The sequence below is a fragment of the Coffea arabica genome, chromosome 7c, assembly GCF_036785885.1.
Source record: "Coffea arabica cultivar ET-39 chromosome 7c, Coffea Arabica ET-39 HiFi, whole genome shotgun sequence".
In the NCBI taxonomy this organism is placed as follows: Eukaryota; Viridiplantae; Streptophyta; class Magnoliopsida; order Gentianales; family Rubiaceae; genus Coffea; species Coffea arabica.
The window spans coordinates 17,233,245-17,241,457 of record NC_092322.1 but is presented as its reverse complement, the minus strand read 5'-3'; positions in this window follow the sequence as shown (position 1 = coordinate 17,241,457).

Below are 8,213 nucleotides of genomic sequence, written 5' to 3'. Positions count from 1 at the left end.
GACATCACGGCTAATAATCAATATGTTATCAACATACAGCAAGAGAATAATAAAATCACCATTACAAAAATTCTTTACATAGACATAATGATCAGATGTAGTCCTATGGTACTCGTTGTCCGTTATGAAAGAGTCAAACTTCTTATACTACTGTCTTGGCGTCAATTTCAATCCATACAAACTCTTTCTTAGACGGCATACAAGATTCTCATTGCCATTTTCTTTGAACCCCTTCGATTGTCCATGTAAATTTTTTCTTACAAGTCACCGTGTAGGAAGATTGTCTTTACATTAAGTTGTTCAATCTCTAAATTTAAGTTGGTTGCAATACCAAGAAAGATCCGAATTGATGACATTTTTACCATATGAGATAAAATTTCATCAAAATTTACACCTTTCTTCTGATTAAATCCCTTCACAACCAATCTTGCCTCGTACTTTGATCGTGAACTGTACTCTTGAGTTTTCAACCTATAAATTCATTTATTTTCGAGTGCTGTCTTGCCCGTAGACAGTTTTACTAAATCATAGGTATAATTCTCATACAAAGACATCATTTCTTTTTACATAGTTTACAATCAATTTTCTTTCCTCTCATATTGTAGAACCTCACTATAGGACTCCAATTCCCTTCCATCTGTCAGTAACACATACTCATTAGGATTATATCCACTAAAAGATTTTCTTTCTCTGATAGATCTTCTAAACTCATCTTGTGGTGGTGGTAATGGTGGAGTTGGCGGTGTCTCTTACTCAAGTTCATTAGTAGCAGTGTCATTACCATTAATATCCTATTTGTGCTCTATGTCAGCTCCTCCATGATCAAAATCAATTGGTACTGAAACTGGATCTGGATTTGGATTTGAACTAACAGGAATGTCATCTGAGAATTTTGTGTTGTCACCTTAATTAATGTTCTCAATGGTTTGATCTTCAAGAAAGACAATATTTTTGCTCATGATCACCTTTTTTTCAATGGGATCAAACAGCCTATGATCCAAAACTTTATGTCCATAGTCCAAGAAAATACACTGTTTTGATTTCACATTAAATTTTGACCTCTCATCATTGAGAATATAAAAACTGCCCGACAACAAAAAACTCTCAAGTGTTTAAAGGACGCATCTTTTTCAGTCCATACTCTCTTTGGGATATCACCATCCAAAGGAGATAGAGAAAAATTAATCAAATCAATTGCAGTCCTCATGCCTCACTCTAAAAGAATTTTGGCAGTTTAGCATTGGAGAGCATACATTTGACCTACTTAATGATGGATCTATTCATCCTTTATACTACTCCATTTTCTTGAGGAGTTTTTGATACTGTCTTTTCTAGTCTGATCCCATGGGACTTGCAGTAGTTTTCAAACGGTCCCTTGTATTCACCACAATTATCAACATTAACATACTTTAATTGCTTGGCAATCTCCCTCTCAACTTTGCTATAAAAGTCTTTAAACATGTCCAAAATTTTGATCTTTGGATTTTAAAAGAAAACATCAAACTTTTCTACTAAAGTTATTAATAAAAGTTATAAAATAAACAGTACCATCAAGAGACCCATCTTTCATATAGCAAATATCAGTGTGCACCAACTATAACAAATTTAATTTTTTAGATGGAGAAAAATTTTAAAATACAACTATGTGTTGTTTCCCATAATACAGTCAACACAAAATTTAAATATATTACCTTTGATTTCAAGTAGGAACTGCTTGCGAACAAGTATTTGAATCCTTTTTTTACTTATGTGCCCAAATTGCTTATGGCAAAGGTCAATAGATAAATCACGAGTTGCATTCACTTCTCTCTTCCCCAACTTAGTCTGTATCAAGGAGAGGATGCTCTGTTTCTTTTTTCTGACAACAACAAGATTTTCTTTGCTAAGTTTTCATTTGCTTCCATCTTGTGAGTTATGGTAACCCTCATCATCAAGTTTTTCTGTAGAAACAAGATTAAGGTGAATGAACATGTCAAGTATTTCTCAAGATCAGCTGACAACTGTATCTGTGTCCAAATATACCAACAACTTTGCACGAGACCTCATTTCTCATTCTAACATAGTCAAAGTCTCCTTCAGCATAGGTTGAGGAGAAATGGCTGTGAGCATTAACATGATAGGATGCACTTGATTTAACTACTTAATCACTGTCATAACAGATAATATTCACATGATCATCATTACAGAATACAAACATATTATCATGAACTGTCATAACTGTTATAGTCTCTTCATCAACTTTTTCCATCGCCTTGCCTTTACTCTTTTGCTTAATTTGTTCCCATTTTAAAATTTTGCACTCCTTCATATAATGTCCCTTCTTTTTACAATAAAAGCATACATTATTGTTTTACGACTCATACCTACCACTGGATTTATCATTCCTTTTGTAAGATCCTCTGCTTTTACTTCTCCCCCTTTCTTCTTTTTTTCTGTCACCAAGGCTTGTAATTCATTCACAATTTCTTGTTTCTTCCTCCTAAGTTCTTCATTTGTTACAGTTTCTTTTGCTATATCCATGGTCAATACATCATTCAAAGTTGAATTACTAATAGAAATCACCATTGTCTTAAAACTTTCTAGCAGTAAACTGAACAATAGTAAAGCCTGCACCTCATCATCTAATTTCAAGTTCAAGTAACTGCTTGATTTATCAAGTCCAAAAAATTATTAAGATGTTCAGTCATATCTGTTCCATCTTTGTGTCTCATTCGAGTAATTTGTTTCAGACAAGAGACTTTATTTAAATCGGTCTTTTTTTGTATATATTTTCTAACTTTTTTCACAGTACATCGGCTCTAATTTCATTAGCAAAGTGTTGAAAAATACTCTGACCAATCTACTTTCTAATATTATCAACAATTTTTCTGTACATAACAGCTCATTTTTCATCACTCATATTACTTGGTCTACTTTATCCTTTAGAACAGATTCAAACGTATCTCTATAATACAGGTAGCCTTTCATTCTAAACTTTCAAATCAAATAACTAGTTGTATTCAATTTTATCATACAACTGCTATCCGAATCATTCATTTTAACCAGTACAAATAAACAACCCAACCTGACTGCACTGATACCACTTTATTAGAAAAGGGATATCGATGTAAGTACAGAATATCAGAGTTAACTTAAGATAAATTACTTTTTTCAAATACTAGGTAAAATAAGAATAAATCAAATTACCAAACAACGATGCCAATAGTAATAATAAAATGCAAAAAAATAAAAAGCGCAGGATACCAAGATTTTTAACAAGAAAAACCCAAATTAAAAAAAATCATGGAACCTAGTCCAGTCCAAAAATCTTCACTATCACAATAACGAAAATACATAGGTCTACCCGAAATATTCGTATGACAACAATATCACCAATATCAACCAAGCGAAATTGCTACAAAATTACCCCCAAAAACTACAACTGTCAAGGAAGTGAGTATGCAAGAGTATTACCAAATGAAAAAAAAAATTCAAAATTTGAACTAGTAGATGAGTAGAGTTTGACGAGAGAATCACATGGGTAAAATTTTGTCTCAATCGAGGTTTGAATTACCTCCAATCAAGACCTTAAAGCTGTTTCTCTTGAGCTTCTCTCCCCAAATTTCTCTCTTTGTTTCTCATAAAAACAAAGAAAAACGATGGGTGCTCTTTTTTTCCTCGGTTGATGAATTCCTCAAGTCACAAAACTTGGTTTTCCCACTTGATTTGGTCAAAAATTGACCAAACTCATTAACATGTAGATTTGTTATGATTAGTTCACCAAATGGGCTGGACCCACAAGCCCCACAAGTGAACAAATAAATAGCCATGAAGTAGCATTACTAGTTTGTAACCACATCACATGCATAATTAAGGGTAAGTATTTGTTAAAATAATTTTACTTCAGTTTTTTTTCTTTTGAAATATGCTTGTATGTGGTTTTTTTTTTAATTTAGGTCAACATTTGTAAGTAATAGAAAATGAAAACTTAGGTCAGTTATACATGATCATTTCCCAACATCAATCTACCTAACTTCAAATTCTTCTAGCATATCTTTATTCCTGTAAATGTGCTTACAAACTTCTAATCATTCTCACAAATTCAAAAGTGCTTGCTCATTGCATGGATTAAAAGTTGCGAATCATAGTTAACATTTTTGGGTGGCATTTATTTTTGTCATAGCTTGGACACCTAGCAAGACTAGTCATTCTTCGTCATTTTAGTTCAAAGGTATTGTCCATGATTAACAATAAAAGTAGTTTTGCAAAAAGTAAGGGCAAATGGTTTTGATCCCTACACTTATATTGCGGTTTCAATCAGGGATCTCAGTGGTGGCACCACCACATAAATTCGATTGGGCTCATAATCAAGCCACCAAGAAGGGTATTTTGGGGACCTCAACATTTGGGCTGTAACAAAAATTAACCGATAGATAAAACTTTTAAGAAATACCCAAAACGAATACAAAAACTTTTCTTGGACAAAAACTAGAGCTTTAGCTGATAAGGTGCTAAACAAAATTGAAACAGATCATGATGAATAAGAAATCGGAGGGCATAAGAACTTGAAGGATGGAGGTTATAGGTGATGAAATGCACAAAAGAAGCAATTATGAGGAAGGGGAGTCAAGCAAATTGAGTAGGTTGAAGCACTTAATTCTTGTTTCTTTTATTATGTTAATAGCTTAATCATGGTCAATACGGGTTTGTCCTACTTCAAACAGTAGGTATTTTCCTAGAACAGTAAAATTGAGTCAAATGATGGTGAAATTTTTTTTTGTCACTTTTTGTGTAAAGGGGTTTATGTGGTCCCTAACCCTTAAATTTAATTTGTGATGTTGCTTTCATGTTGTGAAAAAGGTAGACAACGATATGCAGAACCATGTGTGTATAAATTAACAAATTGTAGGTGTAAATTATTTTAATTTATTTGAAAATTGAATAGGTGATGATCCAAATGTGTTTAATCTATATATCTATTATGGTGGGGCATACTTTGACAAACCAAAACAAAAATATTTTGGTGGTAGCATAGAGCTTTTTGAGGGGGTTTTGGCCATGAAAATAAACATAGCTATTGTGAGAGATTTTGGTCATTTACTTGGGTGTCATGTAGATGCCAAATGCAGGTATAGAATCCTTACTAAAGATGGAAGTTTGAGACTTAGACAAATAGACGTTGAAGAGGATGTCATAGACATGGCTAGTATAGGCAAACAAATTGGGAAAGTTGAACTTTATGTTGTCCATGACTTTCATATTAGATCCATGGATCCTAATTCAAACTACTCAATTGTCGAAAGTGAAGTTGAGAATGAAAATGAAAATTTGTTGAATGTGGACATCACATTTGATGACTTCCTTGGGAATGAAGAATTTCCAGTTCAAATGACTAAAGAAGAAATGAAAAAGGGTAAATTGAGAGGCCTTGAAATTGAAGAAGATGATGGTGGTGAGGCTGAAAATAAGGCAAAATCAGAGTCAACTGATAATGGTGAAAGCTTTCATGATAGTGGCTACGATTTTAGTAATTATGAGGATGACATAATATTCAAGAATTGTACTACTACTATTGACAGGACAATTGATGGTAAGATTAGCATAGATGATTCTGGTTTTGAAGGGAAAACTGCTATACCAAATGTTGAAGAGAAGAAGGGAAATGTACAGGCACATAGCCAACAACAAACAAAAGTACAAGAAAGTTTTGCTGCTAACTTTGACTTTAATATTTATGATGGGGACCAAATTCCATGAACACAAAGGAGTTAAATAGTTGCCATGATTCCTTGAATGAAGACACTTCAAGAAGTAAGACAAAATATATGAGGTTCAGGCCAAAAGTGGACACGAAGGAACCTAAATTTTTGTTGGTTTACTGTTTGACACAAGGATATTGTTTCAGAGTGTAGTTGAATTTTATTTTGTGAAGTAGAGCAAGGACCATAGTTGGAAGAAGAATGACAAAGGAAGGATCATAGCAAAATGCAAGAATCAGAAATGCAATTGGTTTGCTTATACTGCAAAATAACTAGACTATGATGCATTTGTGATTAGAACTATGGGATCAGAACATCAATGTGACAAAACTTTCTATCACAAACATGCAAACTCGGGATTCTTGGCCATACATTACATGGAGTTCTTGCACATGAATAGGAAAGTTACAGCTTGTGCATTTAAAGACAAGGTGCACGAGGAGCTGAGTGTTAATATTACAAAAAATCAGGAGTACAAGACATTTGCAAAAGCCAAAATTTTGATTCAAGGAAAGTATAAGCACAATACAGAAGAATTTAGGACTATTGCGAGGAATTGTTGAATTCAATCCAGGCTTTGCAGTGCATGTTGGGACAAAGGTTGATGAGAATAATGGAAAGAAAAAATTCCACTGGCTGTACATTTGTTTTGCAACCTTGAAAAGAGGTTTTAAATAAGGCAATGACATATATACATAGAAAGTGGGAGCTGACTAGTTTACTGTGCTCATATGTTGTTGGCTGCATTGCACTGACTAGAGCTGAGCTAGAAAGTCTAATGCATCCATGTTATTGCAGAGATACTTATCTAAAAGCTTATGAGCCAGTTATTGGTCCAATTAATGGACCTAATAATTGGAAAAGATCTGACAGGATTCCTATGTGTGCACCAAAGAAACTGAAGCTTTCTGGTAGGTCTAAAAATGCAAGGAGCAGAAAGCCAAATGAGCCAAGGCCTAATTTCAAAAGGTGTATAGAACTGTCTAAGAAGGGTATCACGCAGATGACTTGTGACGACCCCACATCCTTCTAGAGCGTACCCTAGGGTTTAGCGAACCGTTTGCCCAACTCTCGCCAGGACTTACTCATTTATTGAAAAAAAAAATAACTTACAACCATAGAAAGGAAATAAAATAACAATTTCCAAGCTTAAAATATTCATTAATACTTAAATCCAGCTCCAAGGCTCATACATGCTCGATACACAAAATATTCCAAAATCCAAATACATCCAACCCTAGTCAATCACTAATGCAAGTACAATCGTAAAAATTCAAAAAATACTAGACTTTGCTAGCCTTTATCAATCCCCACGCCCGTGCTTGTATCTCCTGTAAGGAAAACAAATCTCATAGATTGAGTTAAAACTTAGTGAGGCTCCAAAACTTCATGCAGACCCAAATAGCAAGTTGACCAAAATTTAAAATCACATGTATTAAAATAGCGAGCTCATGAAGTCAAGAAATTGAGTAATAACGCTTTATAAAACCAATTGCTGGATATTTAACATGTCAAGTAAAAGGATACAGTCGCTATTTCAAAATAGCTCCGCCATAACTTGATCAAATAGTAGTTGACACTCAATCAACTTTCAAGTAGAGTAACCCGTCCAGTATAGCCCCACTTGACGTCAACCCGTCCACCATTCAACCCCTTACCAGGTCCGAACGCTCAGATAAACACGTGTGGTAATACTCGACCATACCAATTAGTCGAGGAGGTATCATTTCACTCGACAAAACAAGAGACCCAGGGTTTGTTATCTAATCGACCAGGCCCTTGCCGGCTCGACTCGATTAACTAATTTCAGGGTTTCTGGAATTCCAGAGTGCTCACGCATATACAAGTATATCAAGTCATGTGCACTCAAAGTACAGCAACAAGTTATGTTTAGGACAAGTGCAATAAAGTACACAATTGTCCGTTTAAACAAGTCAAATGTTGTTCAAGCATATTGGTAAAACATGTAACACAAGTATCAAGTACAAACATGCACTTGGAAGCACTCACCAAAGGTCTAGTGCTTTTCAATGTTGCGCTCAGGTGCAACTCCTTGGATGGAGTCCAAATCTGCGATAAAATATTATTCAAGAGTTTAAAATCAACTAGGATTTGAAACATAGGAGTTTCACTTCAAGAAAAGCAAGTAAATGAAACTCGTTTAAATAGCATTCAAGTTTCTTATTAAACTCTAGAAAATTCATGCTCGCATGTTTAGTTTCGATAAAGAAGTGATTTAGACTTTTGAAGTCTCACATGGTATAAAAGATAAAAGATCGAGAAAATCATATTTATTTGGGTCGCTACTTTCACTTTTTAAAGGGTATGAGTTCCAGTAAAATATCAGCTTATATACTTTGACTAAAGGAAATTCAACTACCATAGATGATCCAAGTCCAATTTGACCTCAAAACTCCGCTCAAGTCGCCAGTACCTAAGACTAACCGTCAAGGGAAAATTTGGGCGGCATGCCTT